The sequence below is a fragment of the Mus caroli genome, chromosome 6 (assembly GCF_900094665.2).
Source record: "Mus caroli chromosome 6, CAROLI_EIJ_v1.1, whole genome shotgun sequence".
Taxonomy (NCBI): Eukaryota; Metazoa; Chordata; class Mammalia; order Rodentia; family Muridae; genus Mus; species Mus caroli.
In genome coordinates this window covers 107,659,389-107,682,195 of record NC_034575.1, presented here as the reverse complement: position 1 = coordinate 107,682,195, position 22,807 = coordinate 107,659,389, and the positions used below count along the sequence as shown (strand labels likewise).

General features: G+C 44.4%; 1 non-coding gene across 1 annotated transcript; it reads left to right on the top strand.

Moving 5' to 3' along the window:
* The first annotated feature begins 2,718 nt into the window (after nucleotides 1–2,718).
* Nucleotides 2,719–2,825, top strand: LOC115031466. Its single transcript, XR_003837086.1, has one exon. It is a non-coding gene; the product is annotated as a U6 spliceosomal RNA (small nuclear RNA).
* The last annotated feature ends 19,982 nt before the right edge of the window (nucleotides 2,826–22,807 follow it).

The window sequence follows — 22,807 nt, the reverse complement described above, 5'->3', positions numbered from 1 at the left end:
TGGACACTGTTCACATTACTAGGCTTGCAGCTGAGGCTGCTTCCTTCATCCTTAAAGCCCGTTGGGTCCATATCACCTCACTCTAACCTCCTCAGCCCCACCTTTTTCACTGTTTATGATCCTTATTATTTATTGCTTTGGGGTCTACCTAGGACATCCAGAATAGTCTTCCTATGCTAAAGTCAGTTCCATTCATTTGCCCCCTGGTCCTAAAGTCCTCTCAACTGGGAGATTAGGGTGGTCATTATTTTGCCAACTCAGTTATGTGCTATTTCCTCTATAGAAATGTGTAACTTCAATGTTTTTTTAAATCTATTTTTAATGATGGTTTTGAAATATTTTAACTTCCCTTTTATCCCACCACTCACCAGAGATGGTGCGAAAGAAAGGATACCAGGGAAGTGGACCTGTTTAAAAAGGCTCCTTGGAGCAACTCAGTTCACAGGTTAACAGCGACAGCTCGATCCACTTACAAATACTTCATGGATATACTAACAGTCCAGTTCAATAGAATCGAGATAATAAACACCAATCAGCAGCCATGGCACTACCTAGTGGAATCAGCCAGGCCTCGGCCTCAGCATGAGTGAGCAAGAGGGACCAGGAGGAACACCAGGAGAAATTCTCCACAGTGTCTCTCTCAGCAGACTGGAGACTTACAGGCGTTGCACAGCTAGCTCTACAAGCAAGCTCAGCTCAGCCTCCATCACGTCCATTAAGTCCTTTTGATCACCCTCCAAACATCACATGTCCTACACAGGTCTTGCCTCAGTTCAGGTCTTGCCTCAGCACGTACATCTGTCTCAGCTGACATCACTCTGCCAATCAGCCTGTGTCCACAGAAGCAACAAACACCTACAACATGGAGTTCCGACAAATGTAGCTCAGCAGCAATGTAAGACAGACCAATACATGCACCGTTAGCAAAAACTCCTTCATCAGGTGTCCTTTCACATGCTTGCTTTAGTAAAACATCCTTCCACCTGTGTCCATTTCAGTTAAACATTCTTCATGAGTTTGCCCCAGCAGAACACCATCCAAACAACTTTCCAAAGAACCCCTAAGTTTCCACTTCAGAGATGCACCCGGAGCATCATCTGCGTTTTGATTGTGCCATTGTTCATGATCATCTGTGAGGCTGGGCTGTCATAGTCCAGTCCCCTGTGGTCCTGTGTTGACATTTCTTTTTAAACTCCAGACTTCTATTGTTTTGGGGCTCTCTCTCTCTCTCTCTCTCTCTCTCTCTCTCTCTCTCTCTCTCTGTGTAAATTAAATTTCTGGAGAATTGTGCCAATTCCTCTTGGGTCACTCCTGTCCCATTCCATCTCTGTCATCTCCTCGGATGTGTTCTCACCTGACTCAGGTGCAGAGGCCCAGGTTTCAGTCCTGAGCCTTTTTATGCCCCTCCTCTCGAAAGAATGAAGAACTTGAGTTGGATTAACACAGCCATCATCTTGATTCAGTCTCAACTTTCCCTTCTCCATGAGAAGCCTGACTTCCATCTGGTCAAGACTGGCAGCTTTTAGGACAGATCAAACACACAGTGTCAGTGCCAACTTGTTTGTGTATCTGCTGTCACGCCAGAAGCTTCTGGAGAAGTGTGCCCGTTCAGCATGAGAGTGATCATACGGTTTTTACATTTAGCATGTTCTCTGGTTGGCCAGTCAAAATCACTTTTATTCTTTGAAAATGCAGTTTGCTTTAAAACTTCATCCAAACCTTCCACTTTCTAATCACATCAAACCAACACTGAAGTCAAGTAGCCTTTCCTGGGCTTCTTTTGATAGACAGGCACGGGGCACTTCAGTCCACCTGCGCAGACACTTTACCATTGCCCCCTGCTCCCTTACTGATAGTCACAGCCATTCTCCCTCAGGCCCTGTCACCCTTTGTCAGTCTGGAGAACAAAACAGATAAGAAAGAGTTGGGCAGGCCAAAGATTACTGAGGGAATGTCTGATGGACAAGGGGAAGGGGGCATGGTGGCATATGCCTATAATATGCCCTTTGAAGGTAGTGTATCAGGGCCAGCCTGCACTACCTGGACTCTGTCCCAAAGAACCAAAATAGAGGGAGCAAGAAGACCTTTAGAGGACATCTGGACACCCGTGAGAACATAGGAACAGGGAGGCTTAGGCAGGAAGAATCCTGACCTGGTGGAATGAGAAAATTTTAGCTAACTCAACAAAATAAAGGCTGGTGACCATTAGAGGAAGCTTTCTGGTCCAAGATCGAAGTGACCTGTTTTACATCTTATCTGTGGCTTCTCCAGCGTCTCCAAAAATCCCCACCTAAAGGGAGGTGTAACCTGGTCACCATAGTAAGTGTGTGTGTGTGTCCATCATCCCTGTGGCCCTGATAACTGCTCATCCAAGTAATTTCTGACAGAATAGAATGTCCTGGGCAGCGATGCTGGGCAAGCTGCTGTGAACTCTGACATTTAGTCCAGTACATTTTCTAGGGCCTTTTACAGAACATGCCGTTCTTAGCAGCAGGAACATAGAAAGCTGTAAGTCATATTCTGGGTCAATGTCTGTAGGGAAACCTGTAAGTAGGTAGTTAATTAAAACAGTTTTGTACCAGATGTGGTGGTGCATGCCTTTAATTCTAGCCTTAAAAAGGCAGAAGCAGGTAGATGTTTCTGAGTTTGAGGCCAGCCTGGTATATGTAGTGAGGTCTAGGGCTACACAGTGAGGCTCTGTCTCAAAAACAAACAAGAGTGCTCACTTCGGCAGCACATATACTAAAATTGGAATGATACAGAGAAGATTAGTATGGCCCATGCGCAAGGATGACATGCAAATTCATGAGGCGGTCCATATTTTTACATAAACAGGACCCAACTTTTTGCTGCTTACAGGAAACGCTCCTCAGGGAAAAAGACAGACACTACCTCAGGGTAAAAGGCTGGAAAAACAGTTTTCCAAGCAAATGGTCTGAAGAAACAAGCTGGAGTAGCTATTCTAATATCGAATAAAATCAACTTCCAACCCAGAGTTATCAAAAAAGACAAGGAGGGGCACTTCATACTCATTAAAGGTAAAATCTTCCCAATTCTCAATATCTATGCTCCAAATGCAAGAGCATCCATCCACATTCATTAAAAAAAAAAAAACTATAGTAAAGCTCAAAGCACACATTGCACCTCACACAATAATAGTGGGAGACTTCAACACCCCACTCTCACCAATGGACAGATCCTGCAAACAGAAACTAAACAGAGACACATGAACACTGACAGAAATTATGAAAAAAATGGATTTAACAGATATCTACAGAAGATTTTATCCTAAAACAAAAGGATATACCTTCTTCTTAGCACCTCATGGCACCTTCTCCAAAATTGACCATATAATTGGTCACAAAAAGGCCTCGCTCAGCAGATACAAAAATATTGAAATTATCCCATGCATCCTATCAGATCACCATGGACTAAGGCTCATCTTCAATAACAACATAAATAATAGAAAGCCAACATTCACATGGAAGTTGAACAACATTCTACTCAATGATACCTTGGTCAAGGAAGAAATAAAGAAAGAAATTAAAGACATTTTTAGAGTTTAATGAAAATGAAGCCACAACATACCCAAACTTATGGGACACAATGAAAGTAGTCCTAAGAGGAAAACTCATAGCTCTGAGTGCCTCCAAAAGGAAACTAGAGAGAGCATACACTAGCAGTTTGATAACACACCTAGGAAGCAAATACACCCAAGAGGAGTAGATGGCAGGAAATAATCAAACTCAGGGCTGAAATCAACCAGGTGGAAATAAGAAGAACCATTCAAAGAATCAACCAAACCAGGAGCTGGTTCTTTAAGAAAATTAACAAGATAGATAAATCCTTAGCCAGACTCACTAGAGNGCACAGGGACAGNATNCTAATTAACAAAATCAGAAATGAAAAGGGAGACATAACAACAGATCCTGGAGAAATCCAAAACACCATCAGATCCTTCTACAAAAGGCTATACTCAACAAAACTGGAAAACCTGGATGAAATGGACAAATTTCTAGACAGATACCAGGTACCAAAGTTAAATCAGGATCAGGTTAATGACCTAAACACTCCCATATCCCCTAAAGAAATAAAAGCAGTCATTAATAGTCTCCCAACCAAAAAAAAAAAAAAACCCAAAAAACAAAACAAAACAAAACAAAAAAACCCAGGACCAGATGGGTTTAGTGCAGAATTCTATCAGACCTTCAAAGAAGACCTAATTCTAGTTCTCCTCAAACTAGTCCACAAAATAGAAACAGAAGGTAGTCTACCCAAGTCTTTCTATGAAGTCACAATTACTCTGATGCCTAAACCACATAAAGACCCAACAAACATAGAGAACTTCAGACCAATTTCCCTTATGAATATCGATGCAAAAATACTCAATAAACTTCTTGCTAACTGAATCCAAGAACTCATCAAAACAATCATCATGATCAAGTAGGCTTCATTCCAGAGATGCAGGGATGGTTTAATATATGGAAATCCATCAATGTAATCCACTATATAAATAAACTCAAAGACAAAAAGCATGATCATCTCTTTAGATGCTGAGAAAGCATTTGACAAGATCCAACACCCATTCATGATAAAAGTCTTGGAAAGATCGGGAATTCAAGGCCCATACCTAAACATAATAAAAGCAATATACAGCAAACCAGTAGCCAACATCAAACTAAATGGAGAGGAGCTGGAAGCAATCCCAGTAATATCAGGGACTAGACAAGGCTACCCACTTTCTCCCTACCTATTCAACATAGTACTTGAAGTCCTAGCCAGAGCAATTAGACAACAAAAGGAGGTCAAGGGGATACAAATTGGAAAGGAAGAAATCAAAATAACTCTATTTGAAGATGATATGATAGTATATATAAGTGATCCTAAACATTCCACCAGAGAACTCCTAAACCTGATAAACAGCTTCAATGAAGTAGCTGGATATAAAATTAACTCAAACAAATCAGTGGCCTTTCTCTACACAAAGGATAAACAGGCTGAGAAAGAAATTAGGGAAACAGCACCCTTCATAATAGTCACAAATAATATAAAATACCTTGGTGTGACTCTAACTAAGCAAGTGAAAGACCTGTATGATAAGAACTTCAAGTCTCTGAAGAAAGAAATCAAAGAAGATCTCAGAAGATGGAAAGATCTCCCATGGTCATGGATTGGCAGGATCAATATAGTAAAAATGGNTATCTTGCTGAAAGCAATCTACAGATTCAATGCAATCCCTATCAAATTTCCAACTCAATTCTTCAACAAATTAGAAAGGGCAATTTGCAAATTCATCTGTAGTAACAAAAAACCTAGGAGAGCAAAAACTCTTCTCAAGGATAAAAGTGGTGGAATCACCATGCTTGACCTAAAGCTGTACTACTGAGCAATTGTAATTAAAAAAAACAAAAACAAAAACAAAAAAACCCCAAAAACTGCATTGTATTGGTACAGTCACAGACATGTAGATCAATGGAATAGAATTGAAGACCCAGAAATGAACCCACACACCTATGGTCACTTGATCTTTGACAAGGGAGCTAAAACCATCCAGTGGAAAAAAGACAGCATTTTCAACAAATGGTACTGGCACAACAGGTGGTTATCATGTAGAAGAATGCAAATTGATCCATTCTTATCTCATTGTACTAAGGTCAAGTCTAAGTGGATCAAGGAACTNCACATAAAACCAGAGACACTGAAACTTATAGAGGAGAAAGTGGGGAAAAGCCTTGAAGATATGGGCACACAGGAAAAATTCCTGAACAGAACAGCAATGGCTTGTGCTGTAAGATCAAGAATTGACAAATGGGACCTCATAAAATTGCAAAGCTTCTGTAAGGTAAAAGACACTGTCAATAAGAAAAAAAGGCCACCCACAGGTTGGGAAATGATCTTTACCAATCCTAAATCAGATAGGGGACTAATATCCAATATATATATAAAGAACTCAAGAAGATGGACTCCAGAAAATCAAATAACCCCATTAAAAAATGGGTACAGAGCTAAACAAAGAATTCTCAACTGAGGAATACCGAATGGCTAAGAAGCACCTGAAAAAATGTTCAACATCCTTAATCATCAGGGAAATGCAAATCAAAACAATCCTGAGATTCCACCAGTCAGAATGGCTAAGATCAAAATTTCAGGTGACAGTAGATGCTGGTGAGGATATGGAGGAAGAGGGACACTCCTCCTTTGTTGGGATTGCAAGCTGGTACAACAACTCTGGAAATCAGTCTGGCGGTTCCTCAGAAAATTGGACATAGTACTACTGGAAGATCCGGCAATTCCTCTCCTGGGCATATACCCAGAAAATGTTCCAACTTTTAATAAGGACACATGCTCCACTATGTTCATAGCAGCCTCATTTATAATAGCCAGAACCTGGAAAGAACCCAGATGCCCCTCAACAGAGGAATGAATTCACAAAATGTGGTACATTTACACAATGGAGTACTTACTACTCAGCAATTAAAAACAATGAATTCATGAAATTCTTAGGCAAATGGATCTATCTGGAGGATATCATCCTGAGTGAGGTAACCCAATCACAAAAGAACACACATTATATGCACCCACTGATAAGTGGGTATTAGCCCAGAAACTTAGAATATCCAAGATACAGTTTGCAAAACACATGAAACTCAAGAAGAAGGAAGACCCAGTTTGGATACTTTGGTCCTTCTTAGAATGGGGAACAAAACACCCATGGAAGGAGTTACAGAGACAAAGTTTGGAGCTGAGACGGAAGGAAAGACCATCCAGAGACGGCCTCACCCAGGGACAGCCCATATATAACCACTAAACCCAGACACTATTGCATATGCCAGAAATATTTTGCTGGCAGGACCATGCATAGCTCTCTCTTGTGAGGCTATGCCAATGCCTGGCAAACACAGAAGTGGATGCTCACAGTCAGCTATTGGATGGATCACAGGGCCCCCGATGGAGGACCTAGAGAAAGTACCCAAGGAGCTAAAGGGGTCTGCAACCCTATAGGAGGAACAACAATATGAACTAACCAGTATCCCCCAGAGCTATGTCTCTAGTTGCATATGTAGCAGAGGATGTTCTAATAGGCCATCAATGGGAGAAAGGCCCTTGGTATTGCGAAGATCGAAGATCGTTTGCCCCAGTACAGGGGAATGCCAGGGCCAGGAAGTGGGAGTGGGTGGGTTGGGGAGCAGGGTGGGGGGAGGTTATAGGGGGACTTTCCTGGCAGCATTTGGAATGTAAATGACAAAAATATCTAATAAAAATGCCTTAAAAACAAAACAAAACAAAAAACAAACAAGAAAACAAAAACCAAAAAAATCTCCTTTCAGTGAGAGCAATGTGGTTAGGACGTTGATGAGCACGGGTGCAGGGGTTCGCCGAGGATGTTTGGTGAGTGCCTTAGCTACTTTTCTCACTACTCTGACAAAAGCAACCTAAGGGAAGAGGCGTTTATTTTCGATTCGCAGTCTTAGGATTCTCCATTGTGGTGAGGAAAATGCAGTGGTGGGTCAGCTCCATCTCTAGGGCTGGAAGCATGTGGCCCTGGCCACGTGACCCAGATCATGTGACAGATGCAGAGGTCAGAACCAGAGAAAACTATAACCATGAAGACCTGCTCCTAGTACCTTACCTCTGACAGCTAAGCCCCATATCTCAAAGGCAACACAAGGTCTCCCAACAGTGCCACCAGCTGGGAACATATAAGGCTGTGGGGGCATTTCATTCAAACCACAAAGAGCATTCTTCCTGTGTATGCTCACTGTGGCATGGATGTATCCTTAGATCTTATCTTCCATTATCTGAAAACAAGCTCTCAAATTAAGCAAAATGTACTCAGTACTTGAGACCTAAGGCAAAGGTTAGGCTGCTTAAGGGACTTTCTTTGTTCCCCCTCAAGACTGACTATTTGAGCCTAAAGGTTCCCGGTGAGAACCTCTTCTGGCCCATGTGGGCATCCAGAGGCACCACCGAGACTGACTGTTCCCTAATGTACTGGTCTTGCCTTCCTGATCTCGGGCTGTCTGCTTTCTTCTCTAGGGGATCAGGGAAGGGAAGTGCCATTTTTTTTCTCATAGACCACTCCAGATATTGGCCTTTGGAGTCATCTGAGGGAGACAGTGCAGCTCCTCTGAGTATCATGTCTGCATTAGTAGCACGGTTATCCCAAGCCAGAAGTTACTCTGTCTATACTCCCAGGGGTCGGCTCACTCTTAGGGTGGACAGGAAGTTGCCCTTTTAGAGAGTTTCTCTATATCATGGAAACAGGTTTACTTAGGAGGAACTTAGGTAACAGGCACTCAGGACCTCAGCTTCCTCAGTGGTCAAAGAAGGACTGAGCTAGAGGCCTTATGAATTTCTTCTACCTTGCCATCAGATGTCATCCCTTGGTCTGATACTTAGGGTACACAGCCAGACATTACCTTGTTCCTGCTGGAGGCTGGTGATTGGAGGTTAGTCAGGGTGAGGCTCAGGGGCTCAGAGGGGACCTCTTGAACTGCATGCCACCATTAGCTTCTTATGGTAGGAATGGCAGTTTCCTAGCGTGTCTTCTGCATGATATGAAAGTTCTGCACAGCTCATCTTCTGCTGGGGTGGGGAGAGGGGAATCTCTGGGTAACCTAACACTCAGCCCAGAGATTGACATTTCCTTCCTTTCTGCTGTCAGTAGAAGGAAGGAGCTGTCTCTAGATGTTGTCTGAGGCTGGGCACTTCCAAGGTAAGAAGCAGCGCAGGGACCTCCTGTGGACTGAAGCAGCAGTTATGGGTGGCTCTGTGTCAGTGGATGGATAGCCACATCCCACGGGACATAGGGAGTCCTTGCTTGGTTGGTAATTTCTTATTGCATGCCAGGTCTTGGGAACTTTAACTTGTCAGATGCCAAGTACTTTGTATTTCTGCAATCTTGACCTTTTGTTTTAGGACACAGTGATGCTGCTCAGAGATACTTTGGATCTTGTCTGGAACAGAGCTCAGTTTGCAGCTAATTACCATTACTAAGGGAAGACTTGCCTTTCTATTCAACTGAATAGCTAGTGAATTTTGAAGGTGTTTTGTTTTGTTTTGTTTCATCTTCCTTGGGAATGGACTGTGTTCAGCTGTGGAAACATCCAATTTCTAGCTCCATAAATGTAGGCTGTTACCTCTAATCATTGAAAATGATTCTTGCCCCAGCATCCTGATAAATATTTTCCTAAAGATACACAAGAGACCTCGTGCCAGACTCTGGGATTTACTCTGGGTGGAAATGTCCACTCTGTCTGTTCAGCAAATTTCAGCTGCTTTGGTCTTTCTGGACTCTAGCCCTATCCTTTCAAGTCAGGGGCCTTATTAAGCCCCAGTGTGGATTCCCCAGACTTAGGCCGATCTGGAATCTCTAGACTTTGAGCAGAGGCCTAGAGAATTTCTTTTTATCATTTATTTTATGTTTGAGTACACTGTAACTGTCTTCAGACACACCAGAAGAGGGCATCAGATCCCTTTACAGATGGTTGTGAGCCACCATCTGGTTGCTGGGAATTGAACTCGGGACCTCTGGAAAAGCAGCCAGTGCTCTTAACCTCTGAGCCATCTCTTTAGCCCTTTGTAGTAGTTTCTTATTTTGTTGGCTTCTCATATCATAGGTGCTGCTCTTCTTCATTGACTTATAGCTAGTTTCTTTAAAATACCTGTTACATATGTTTTTAAAACTTTATCTCAGGGGGAACTTATTAGGATTCTCCAGGAGCATGGAGCCAGAAGGACATATGTCTACTATCCTGTCAGCTTTCTTATAAGAATTTTCATTTCAGAAATCGAGCATCTAAGAACTTTGATCACACGATTATGGAAACTGAAAAGTCCCATGTGTAAGCTAGATTCTTGGGAAGGCAGTGGAGTACATTATAGTCTAAGTCTGAAGCAGTGAAAGTAGCCGATGGTGTCTGTTCATATCGACGGGCAGCCAAAGACCAGCGCCTTCATTCAGCAGGCACTCATGTTTTCCTACCTTCTGGGTTTATTTGGGTACCCAGTGGAGTGGAGGATACCCACTCATGTTAGTGAAAACCCACTCACTGCTCTTTTGAGCCTACCAGTTCAATTCCAGGCTCCTCCAAAATGGCTCCCCCCCATCCATTTTACCTCACAGTTGTGGCCAAGACATACTGCTATAAGATTAGCCATGCACCAGTCTATCCTTGTCAGTTGTCATCCACATGAATCTCTATACGCTTCATGTAGTCTGATAAAAACAATAGCAAGGTCATTCTGTCAGATGTGATGCCGCTATCCTAAATACAATGAAAATGTCACTAACCCCTTTCCCCGAAGAGAAGATCAAACCATGTATATCCTCTCTAATTTAGTAATTGATAGTACTTCAATGTTAGGATACAAAGTTAACAATACTTAGATTTTATGTTGCATAGTGCTAAACATATTGCATAAGAGGAATGAAGACATATATATTTACTATAACAGATAATGTAAAATAGAATATAAATGTATTCATAACAAAACAAGGAGATATTTGTGACAGAGCCCTTGCTTTTGTAGCTGCCCACACAGCCATAACTATTATTTATGACCACCTTCTATCTTCGCACCTTCTGGAAATGCCATAGTAGGTCCTGGTTGTCTGACCTGGTGATGTGACCCAAACCTTTATTCCTGGCCAGCAGTGGTTTCCACTGATCTTAATCACAGGACATTATAATGCTAAGAGATGCCCCAAGGGATCTCCAGTGTTCCTGACATGCTCAGCCTTCTTTGTGGAGGAGAAATCCAACTTTCTCCAGCACATTGGGTCACTCACCCAGCCACCACAGGGACATGAATAGCCTGAAGTGGCTGGGTGGCAATTCAGACTCCTAACTCAATGGAACCATTGTGCTTCTTGATGGAAACATTCTTGCCTACGGAATTCTTGCTCTAGGCCAGGAGAGTGGTCCCAGGTAAGGAACCACCCCCTCCAAAAAGAACCCTTTTTTATCATTTTTTTTGTTAGACTTTAATTATACGTAACAGTGAACTTTTGCTGTGAAATGCTCATGCATATGTATTCTGTGCTATGACACATATTCACCTGTTTCCCCTCCTTTGGCCCCTCCCACTCCTGCAGCTCATCCCCTTTCTACTTTCATATCTTATTTGGATTCAGTGGGTTTCACTAGAGAAACATGGGTGAAGGCATACGGGTGGCTACACTACTGAAGACTATGCTTCTCTATCCCCCAGAAACCAGAAATTACCTAGTCTTATTAGCTGAGAAAGTTAGAGCCCTTAGTGCGGAAGTGGCAGGATCGATATATATATGTGTGTGTGTGTGTGTGTGTGTGTGTGTGTGTGTGTATCTTCAAGGAATGACAGGGCCTCATGAGCTCCTGCTCTAATTTACTTCCTGAAATTCATCAGAGGTGGGTAAGACCTTGTGAGCTCCAACTCTCTTCATAACAAGATATTGACTGACAGGCTCAGTCTAGTGTGGGTAATCACATCTGTGAGTTACTGGAGGCAATAGCCATGACTGTTCTGTACTGTTCTATCTTCTTTAGCTCTTACATTCTATCCAGCCCACATTGTTCCCTGTGCTTTCTATAGGATGAATCAGGTATCTCACTTAGGGCTGAGCATTCAAAGTTACTTATTCTCAGTACTTTTAAAAACAGTTTTAGGGGGCTGGAGAGATGGCTCAGTAGTTAAGAGCACTGACTGCTCTTCCAGAGGTCCTAAGTTCAATTCCCAGCAACCACATGGTGGCTCACAACCATGTATAATGGAATTGATGCCCTCTTCTGGTACTCATATAAAATAAATAAATCTTAAAATAAAAAACAACAACAAAAAAAAAACCAGTCTTAAGTCTTGGTAGTACTACTGCCCATGGCAAAAAAATAAAGCTGCTCTATCTAAAATTGGTGTTCACACTAACCTTTGGGCACAAATTACATGTTTAGAAGGCAATTTGTCAAACACACATCTATTTAACACACAAATATATGTGTATATGTATATATACTGATGTATATGTATATATACATACCAGTCCTGCCATTTCCCCACTAAGGGTTATAACCTCCTCAGCCAATAAGTCTTTTAAACAACATGTCTTAATCAGGGTTTACATTCCTGCACAAAATATGATGACCAAGAAGCAGTTGGGGAGGAAAGGGTTTATTCAGCTTACATTTCCACATTGCTGTTCATCACCAAGGAAGTCAGGACTGGAACTCAAGCAGGTCAGGAAGCAGGAGCTGATGCAGAGGCCATGGAGGGATGTTTCTTACTGGCTTGTTTCCTCTGGCTTGCTCAGCCTGCTCTCTTATAGAACCCAGGACTACCAGCCCAGGGATGGCACCACCCACAAGGGGCCCTCCCCCCTGTCACTAGTTGAGAAAATGCCTTACAACAGGATCTCATGGAGGCATTTCCTCAACTGAAGCTCCTTTCTCTGTGATAACTCCAGCCTGTGTCAAGTTGATACACAAAACCAGCCAGTACAAAAAGACTTGTTATTTTATGTGTATGGGTGTTTTGTCTACATGTATATTGGAGTACTACATGTACATATGCCTGCACACAGTGCCCTGAAGAAGCTAGGAGGTTTCAGATCTCCTGAAACTGCAGTTACAGGTGGTTGTGAACGTGCATGTGGGTGCTGGGAATTCAACCCAGGTCCTCTTGAAGAACAGACTCTTAACAATCAATTCATCTCTTAGCTGCCAGCCATGGGCTTTCTATCAGGTTTACAGTACCAGGAGTGAATTCTCTCCTCAAATCCAATCAGAAAATAGCTTGTTACTCCCAAGCCAGACATGTTGTTATTGCACCAGTGGGCACATTTCACCTGGCACACAGGGTCCACTGCTGGCCTAGCACTCTGACTCGCACCTTCTGGCACTAGGAGCTACCTAGAAAGGAGGAAGAAAGCAAGCATCTTGCTAATAGGTTGCTAAGGGTACCAGTGTGTGGTGATGGAGCCACTCCTGCTTTTGTTTCCCCGGACTTGTGAATTCTGGCTGTTGGAGAAACAGCACCATATATCGGATACTAATGGGAAGATATGCAGCCTCCTAGGGAATCTTGCCCTAGTTTTACAAATGTTGCCATTTGGTTAGTGCTGTAATAGTCTAGAAAGACCATCTTCTGTCAAGCCAGCTGCTTCAGAATAATGGGGTTCACAGGAAGACCAGTGACTTCACGAGCATGTGCCCATTGCAGCGTGTCAAAGTCTAGAAATTGGCTGTCTTTATGATTGAGTGTAGACTTCTGTTTACTTGAGCTGGAAACTTTCTGCCTCTACTGATCAAATAAGAGTTTTTCTCACAAACTTAGTTTTAGGCATGTAATCTGATGCTGATATATACCCCCTGCACCTCCCACGGTGCGTAGACCTCTTGTTTTCTCAGTGGCTAATAGGTCTCTATAAACTTTCTCTGCTGGGGCACTTGTGTCTATTTAAAAGTCAGTATATAGTGGTAAGGGTCATCTCCTTGAGCTGCTGAGCAAGAAGAATGGGGCTGGGGTGTAGACAGGGCCCACAGCTATGTGACAAAGGTACAAATTTGAGCCCCTGTTTCCCTGGCAGCTCACCAGCTGCTGCCACCTCCCCTGCTCACTTCCAGAACAGCTGTTGTCTGCCTCTCAGGCACCTCCTGCCATGCGCTAAAGCCCAGCTTGTTCCTTAGGCTCATTCCCACTGCCTCACATCCACAGAGACTGGCATTACAGGATGACATCTGGGATTGACAAAGATAGGACAAGCAACTGGCAAGGGAGGCGCCATCAAAGTGGTGATGGGCAGCTCTCGGCATGTTCAACATTTAGAGTCAGGAGGGTGAGGGTCAGAGACCATGACATCACCCAGGAGATTTAACTGTCATTGTCTCCCTTCTCAGAGAGGTTTATATGTTTCAGTAATAAAAGCTAATATTTGCAGAGTTCCTCAAACAGGTGAAGCAGGTACAGTGCTGAATTCGCCTCATGATTTGTAAAAAAATTCTTGCCACTTATATTTTGCAGGTGTGGAAACACACACACACACACACACACACACACACTTGTGGGACCATGAAAGGTAGCCTGGTTCCTGGTTGAGCTAAGGCTAAAAGCTGCAGAGACCCTGAAGGGATGGTAGTAGCTTTGCCTATTCCTGGGTACCAAGCTCCTGTCAAAAGCTGCAGCCCCCCATAGATTTGTGGCCATCAGTCACATAAAGGCCATGCCCCAAGCCCCTCCACATGTAGAGGATGTGACCTGTGGTCACATAGGCTCAAGACAGATCTCCATTTTAATGAGGTACCTAAAGGCCTAGAGGCTTAGCCAATAAACTTTCCTTCCCAGACATTCTTCCCTGCAAAAGGTATTTAACCTCAGGCCCACCCTGAGAAGTAGAGTATGATTTTACATATCCACTTTCCACCATGACAATAAATGCCTTAAAACCATGGACTTTCCCTTTTTCATGAGGATCTGCCGTGGGCAGCAGCCATGCAGAAGGCCTTTGCCTACAGAGCATCCATCTAATCTCCTGCAGAAGGCCTCTCTGAACTCCCAGCCATGACCACTACCAAACTCAAGCCTGCAACTGTCAAACTAAGGACTCCCCTGAGGGACCAGCCAGAGCTCCCCCAACCCCTGGCCCTCAGCAAGATCCAGCCTATGGCCCCCACTCCCTTCTCAGCTCTTCTGAAGCTTCCACTGGCACTTGGGTATCTGAGAGCCTGAGAGCCCCATAGTCCCAGACTCTCTGCAGGCCTGGGGGTCCCCACTGTTCTGTACCTCAGACTGCACTTTCCCATCCCTGAAGTGGTGTCCTGGGGCTTCCCTACAGCTCAACACCTGCCCTGTGACAGCCTGGGGTAAGTGGGGTCAACTTCCCATGTCCTGCTTCCCTGAGTGACCCAGGCCTGTGGCAGAGCAGATGAGGGACCCACAACCCTACACACACACACACACACACACACACACACACATTGTGAGGTATCTGCCAGAAAAGACCACTTGGACACAGATTCAGGCAAATAGAAAAGTATTAGCTGATAGAAAATATTAACTGACTGGCAACACAGGGTTCTTGGGAGCCAAGTGCAGTCCCAAGCCTTTCTCAGAGTGAGCTTTTAAGCACAAAATCACATCTTGGGTTGACACACCTCTGACAAAACAGTTAGCCAGATGCAGAACTACAGATCCCAAAGATCAAGGTTAGTACATATAGGGACTTTCCCTGGAGTATGGACTTTGGTGGGTTAGGCTTTTGTTTTCATTTTGGCAGGTGATGCTGCCTCTATGCTGGGTTCCAAGACCCGAGTTTTACTTCCATCATGGTGTCAGTTGTGCTAAGGTCTAGGGTAGGGGACTGTTATACACAGAAGTAGAAAAGCACTTGCTCTTTCATGGCTCTGACCCCCAAAGACAAGACCCACCAATGGATGTTAAAGTGCACAGGCAGGCAAAGACAACTCATAGTCAAGAAAGGGATTCAGGTCCTTCTGCCACTCATGGGAAATTAGACACTTTCCCTCAGACACATAACCTATTGTTCAAGTGACCAATACACAGAAGCCACAGCCACTGGGAAACATCACAGCTCCATGTTTCTACTATCCACAAACCAAACAAACCAATTTGACAGTTAACCCACTTACCATCAAAGGCCATAAACAAACCTTTGATGGGTAACACGGAGGGGATCCATGCAAAGATCTGACCTGGGGCAAGCTGAGGATCATGGAGAGACATCTTCAGGTCGTTTAGACCTGGAAGTGGAGGAGGATGGGGTGAAGGGTGGTATCTAGGATCCACATGCAGAATACCACCCTGTGATTGCTGGAACACTGTGACACTCAAGGACTGGGCTGTCAGAGTTGCCATTGCAAAGTGTCAGCAAAAATACAGGGAGCAAGTTTAGGACCAAGATCCTAAGGGGATACCCCCTCCCCCAAGCATACAAGGAAATCATATCTAAATCCCAACCCTTTATGACTTTTATCTGTATTATTAGGATGAGTGGTTTGGACTAAATCGACTTAGCCAGCTACGAATTGTTCTTTCCCACAATTCCCTTTCCTGTGCAGTTCAAGTTAGGGTTAACAATCTGTAAGAGCCATTGTCCTGAGATTTGGAAGCTCTGAATATGGTGCCCACTGAGCACTCATGCCTCTCCCCTCAGGGTGCCTGCACCTCCTCTCCTTAGCCCTCCTATGGTACCACTTATGCAGCAGTACAACTGTCCCTATTGTGCCTATTGTGCTGACATCAGCAGCCCCCTGCCCCCCACCCCCCTGGGGCAGGGTGTTGAAAGGCAGCCCCGCGCTGCTCTCTGAGGACTCACAAACTGTCGTTCAGGATTCTGGTTCATCCCTGTGGCTTCTCCCTTGCCCAACTTTCCGGCCAAACTACATTGTCTCCACAACTGACACCAGAGATAGATCACCACAGCGTTTGCACAGGCTTTGTAGCCAGTTCTCACAATGACTGCCATAGTTTTAGATCCCAGAGGTTTCCCAAAGGTTCTTGGGAGGTAGAAGAAACTCTGAGAGGTGGGGCTTGATAGGAGGAAGTTAGGTTATACAGGGCGTGCCTTTGAAGGGTACAGTGGGACCCTGGATCCTTCTTCTCTGCTTCTTGGCCACTATGAAGCCAATGGTTTTGTGCTATCACATACTCCACAGATCAGTATGAGTCCACTGAGTGTAAACTAGCAATGCTGAGACTGAGCCCAAGTGAACCTTCTTTCCTGAGAACCTCAGGTTGTCGGAGTAGCAGAAGGCTAGCAGAGCGGCTTAAGGTCTGCTTATTACTCCTGCTGTATCACGCATAATGCTCTTCTGACTGAGCCCCTTCCCAAGTCCCAAGTTCCTCTTCCTCTAAAGCAGTGCTTCTCAGCCTTCCTAATGCTGAGACCCTTTAACACAGTCTCTCATGTTGTGGTGACCCCCAACCATAAAATTATTTTGTTTCTACTTTATAACTGTAATTTCGTTTCTATTACAAACCATAATATAAATAGCTGATATACAGGACATCTGATATGCAACCCCAAAGGGATTGTGACCCACAGGTCGAAAGACTGCCAAGCCCTTGGCCATTCTATTCTGGAGTCGAACAGATTCAATAGTGCCCCATTATTGCCCCAAGGCAAGTTTAAACCCATATGGGTGCTTTTCCAAGCCCTCTGCCCATCTCAAAGCCTGTCTTTTCACTACCGTACTAAATTGCTTCCCAAGAGCCCTGGGTTGTGGACCCCACCCTCCTCTTACTAACTCATTAGTTCTCACTGAGAATGAGGGTTTAGAGGGAGATGGACTTGTGACTTAGAAAGGGGTTCAATCAGAAAAGCATTGTCAATGCTACAGAGAGAGTATTCAGACCTTAAGCCTCTTCTTACCAGCTCATTACTAGTTTCACTGATAGCATCATTTTCCCGGACTATGAGTGGGTTCCTCCGTGACTGACGGTATGCCCCTGCCCATCACCTCTAAGTCATTCTCTGCCTGGGTCCACTCTGATTGGCTTGTGATACTGCATGGCTGGTTCTCAGGTATTTTAACTGTTAACGCTGTATTCGTTTTCTAATGCTGCATATCAAATTAATCCAAATGCAGTGACACTGCACTCTGATAATTTCAAAATCTCTGTAGGTCAGAAGTCAGGACACGCACATCTGGGCTTTCTGCTCATGGCCTCAGCGTTAACACTGAAGTGTCTGGAAGAGCTCCGCTGCAACTCAGGGTCTCTGTCCAAGCTAGTCAGGTGGTAGGCAGAATCCAGTCATGACTATAGCGCTGAGGTCCTCATTTTCTTGCTAGATGTCAGCTGGAGACTTCTCCAAGCCCTTAGAAGCCACCCTCAGCTCCTCTTCATGTGACCTCACAATACTGCAGTTCTTGTCACCAAAGCCATCAAGAGAATTAATTCTATGTCAACTACTGTCTACCATGACAGACTAATAGGACCTCACCAAGAAAGTGAAACTCCATAGTAAACACAGGATCCTTCCATATCAAAAGCAAGAGATTTTACAGAGTACGTATCAGAGGATGGGGACCTGGGGGTTAATTTAGGACTCTGTCTGCCACAAACCTAACTCCTAATGAATACAGATGTAGTCAGCACAGGACCTAGAACTCACTTTTGTCTGACTTGCACATACAAAGGTCCAACCTTGGTGTTCTCACTTATCTCCAGCATTGAGTACATGGCATGTCCATTGTGCCCTCCTCACCCCATGAATAGTCTCCAAGTGGGGCTTGTGCAGGTCATGTGCAGGAAACAAGATGGGCGTAGATGGAAGATTCTGGTGTAAGCAAGCACAGTATCAGGGGTCACTTTTGTCAAGCTCCAGCCTAAATTAAGCTTAGAGACTATGGAGAAAAAGATTGCATGTGTATGCCTATTAACACACACACACACACACACACACACACACACACACACACACACACACACTCTCCTGCAGAAGTATTTGCTTAGCAGCTCTGTCTAGGCTCAGAGCAGCACTGCCCTTGTTACTAATCACTGTGGCCTTGGGTTATTGCTAAGGTATATTTAAGTATCTTACATAATCTTTCTCATTTCACCTTTAGAACCTTCCCTCTGCCTCATCTGTGCACATCCAGCTCACGATGACACACATATTATTTCCATGGCAGGGCTGTGCTATTATAAATACCTGCTATTATTCGGAAGAGCTCTGATTGTCATTTCAGTTGACACCACCAAGGACGGTCTCTGCTCTATCACCTCCTTCAGGTCCAGTAGGCACTGCTCCCTGACTGTAGTTACTGCAGCCACTAACAGATGAGCAGTTGGCGCCCCCCCGTCACAGCATAGGCCTCTGGAGAGCATCCTAGAACGACTCCAAGATGGGGGCTGTGGGGGTGGGGAGAGACACTGGGTGCCTGCCCTCTTAGCTAGGTGACCTCTCCCGTGCTGAGGCTGTGTCCTTTCATTCACTCTCTCCACAGTCCTGCCTAGAAAGGATAGTTTGGAAATCCTTGCAGAGCTTGAGTGAGATGAAGTCTCACTCCAAAACACTGGAGAGAAACAGTACAATTAGCGTGCGAATTGGGGTGCAAGTCTCAGGGGACCTGGTGCAAGAGAGGGTATGAGCTTTTGCTTGTGCTGGTGTCTTCTCCTGGGTTCATCCATACAATGAGTTGTCTCCTGCACCCTTAAATGAACCTGCAAACAGCCTTGTCTTGTAAGTGGGTAGTAGAACCACTGGATTCAGGACTCCTGGGTCTCACTTATGTGGGCCAGCTTACATATTCATCATTTACTTCATAGGGAATCAGATTTTTTTTCTTACAGTTTAAATGTAGGGACAGCAGCCCAGGATCTCTGAGATTCTCATCAGGGTAAACAATTGGAGACCTCAGTTTGCTGCCTCACTCTTGGGTCTTCCACTGGCTGTTAGCTTAGGCAAACTGTGGGTCAAGTGCTACAAGCTTGGCTTGACCTGTTCAAGCTGGCCCCATAAGTGTTTGCCGAACAAGCATCCTACTGGTTCCGTGGCTTCTGCTTTTAGGATTACACCCAATTCTTAGCCAGACTGTTAGCTTCCTGAAGTTAAGGGGTGGTGGGTACCCAGTCCCAAATCCAGAGTTAAACTGAGGAAGGACCTAGATGGGGACCAGCAATAAAACTTCCTACCCACAAGCATCAAGGGAAGAGAGGACTGATTCATACATCCATCCAGGCCATGCTTCCTCAAAGATGAGGCCAACAGCCAGCCAAGTAACTGTGACATTGTCGGTGCCATGCTGCTACCAGTCAATCAGCAATGGCACCACTGGAGCTCTGCCGCCAACGTAGGGGAGAGAATTCACAATAGCTGCTAAATATAGCCACAATCTGCTCTTAAAGACCGACTAGTTCCTAAACACTCCTGTTTCTGAATTCCATAGACTCTGTTGTACTCCGCTGCTGATTTGAGTCACCCTTCCTTTTGAAAGGTTCTGGTGGAACAGTCACAGGAAGAAACACTTGCTCAATCGAATGATAACTCTGTAAAGGCAGGTGCCTAGGAAGTACCTAATTTCCTGTTCATCGTCTTTTCTTAAGTGGAGTCTCTGGCTCATCAAAGGTGCCCAGAAAACAACTCCTGAATGTTCGTTGTACCTCTGACCTGTGCTGGGGCTGAGGCAGTGGGTAAGGCCACAGAGTTCTGTGATCTTAGGCGAGGAGCAGTCAGCAGAAGGAAGAGCCTTGCTCCCAGGAGAACATCTACATAGTGCCTGGGCACAGAGACCAACCTCAGCCTTTCAGAATATTCAGAGTGTGACTTTTGGGATCTCCAGACCATACATCCTTTTCACCTGAAATGCTGTGCTACCATCTTGCCCATCTCTGCCTGTAACAAACTTTCAGGGTCTTACCCTGTCTGCAATATAGAGGACTGGGTGAGGATACAAGAAACAAACCGATTAAGTGAGCTGGCTGGAAAAGACCTTGTCATTGGCAGATAGAATCAGAGCCCATAAGGTCTTCTGACAGCTTAAAATGAAGATCAAATATGAAAACAAAACAAAACAAAACAAAACATCCCCCAGCATCTCAACTCCATTCACCTTTCTGGGACTGTTTCTTCTTCAAGGTGGGCAGAGTGTTCTAGAACAGTGACTCTCCACTCTGTGTTTTGAGGAAACATAGAGACCCATTCTTTGGCCTTAGAGAGACTGATTTAATTGGTCTGTGCTTAGTCTTGGAGATAGTATTTTTTGAAAGCCCCTCTCTCCCCCGGAATGATTCTCTATGGTTGAGAACCACTAAGCTAAGTTGATATTTGAATCATTTTCCCTTGAAAGTTCTCTGGGTTCTGCATGCTCCGTCTACGTTGTGGATTGGATAGAAGACCAATGTGTGGAAACCTGTTGCAGTAAATCTCTTCCCAAATATGCCCCAGCAATGAAAACACAACACAGTTAATATGATTACATGCTGTGTGCCTAGATTGTGCAGATCTACCGCTACACTACCATCTTCCACATCAATGAGTCCCCTTAGAACTTGCAGTTTCTCCAGGCCATGTGCTTCTGCTCTGCTTTTCTTTGTCTTCCTCTTCCTCTGCATCCTCTCCCTCTTCCATTTTTTCCTTCTTCTCTCTCTCTCTACCTTCTGCTCCACCTTCCCTCTTATCTGTCCAATCATCAGCTCTCCTTTATTTTACAAATTAAGGTGGGAAGCAGGTTTACAGGAAATCACCTGAGTGTTGACTCATTCCTTGTTCGCAAGCACTCACAGGAGAATGGAATTAACATCAAATATAATTAGCCCCAGGGTTATCCACAATAGAAACCTAACTTGAGGCACCCATTTACTGAGCTCAGAGGCTATGTCCAGTTCTTTAGAAGCAATGCATCTTAGTTAAATCGTCACAACTCTGTAAGATATCAAGGTTATGCTGGGCATGCCTTTAATCCCAGTACTTGAGGCAGAGGCAGGCGAGTCTGATTGGAGGCCAGATTGTTCTGCAGAGTGAGTTCTAAGACAGCCAGGGCTCAACAGAGAAACAGTGTCTCCAAAGACAAAAAAGAAAGTTACCTCCTGGTAACTTTCCAACTGCTGATCACTCACAAGGTCGTGCTGCCATTAAGGGATGAGGAAGCCGAAGCTTGCTGACATGGTCTATTCTGGTCATTGTCACACAGCTATTGATGGGAGATCTAAGATTTGAACCCGTATCTGTCATACTTCAAAGCCTAGCCATGTTCTTTCCAAATTGGAGACCAACACCAGTAGTCATGTGGGTAGTTTCTTGGACAATGTATACTTTGGGACCCTTAAGCACCTAATCACATAAAGTCCTACTCCCCTTTTCAAATTGCTTTGGTTACAAACCATTTCCTGTGTCAGGCACTGCTGTGTTGCAACAAAAATTCAGCACTTGGCCAAACTGGTGTCAGGCTCTTCCAGGTCTCCTTCTCATCTAGGATGCTTGGATTTCTCTTTCTGTAACACAGTTTCCTCAAGAACCCCATCAAGTCAGCTTAGTGAGAATCCCTGCCCCTTAGCATCTGCTTGTGTCTTAGGCCTTACCCTGGCCCACATTCAGCAACAAGCTGGTGAAGTCGGGCTAGCCTGGGTCCACTGTGAAGTCTGGCAAGCCCGGGTCCATTATTACCACTTCCTCCTGGTAACTTTCCAACTGCTGATCACTCACATTTGCTTGTTGGCTATACACTTCCACTTGTTTAAACTCTGCTTTTAAGATGTCCTTCAGGGTTCTTGGGTGTCTCATTACCTACTGTAATAGTCCTCAAATAACATCTGCTGTTTTGTGCTGGCTACCCTTCGACTTTGGTTTTCTTTGACATTCGTAGATTCAGAGAACATTTGCTACCCTGAGTGTTTGGGGTAAGGTTGGGTCAGTTAAGAGACTGAGAGGATATCACTAGCAGGTGAAGACTCATAAAGCCTGTAGGTCAGTTGTATGTCAACTTGATACAAGCAAGCATAATTTTAGAAGAGGAAATCTCGGTTGAGAAAATGTGTCCACACAATTAGCCTGTGGCTAAGCCTGTGACGCATTTTCTTAGTTGCTGATTGATGTGGGAGGGCTTGTCTCACTGTGAGTGATGCCACCCCTAGTGGGGGTGGTCCTCAGTGGAATAAGAAAGCAGGATAAACAAGTTATGGAAAGCAAGCCAGTAAGCAGCAGTCCTTCAAAGTTCCTGACACCAGGTTCCTGCTCTGACGTTCTAGGATGGTGATGGACTACAAGCTGTGAGATTAAATAGATCCTTTCCTCCCTAAGTGGCTTTTAGTGATAGTGTTTCATCACAATAATAAATATTCTAATGAAGACAAAGGGCTTACAGGTCATGGC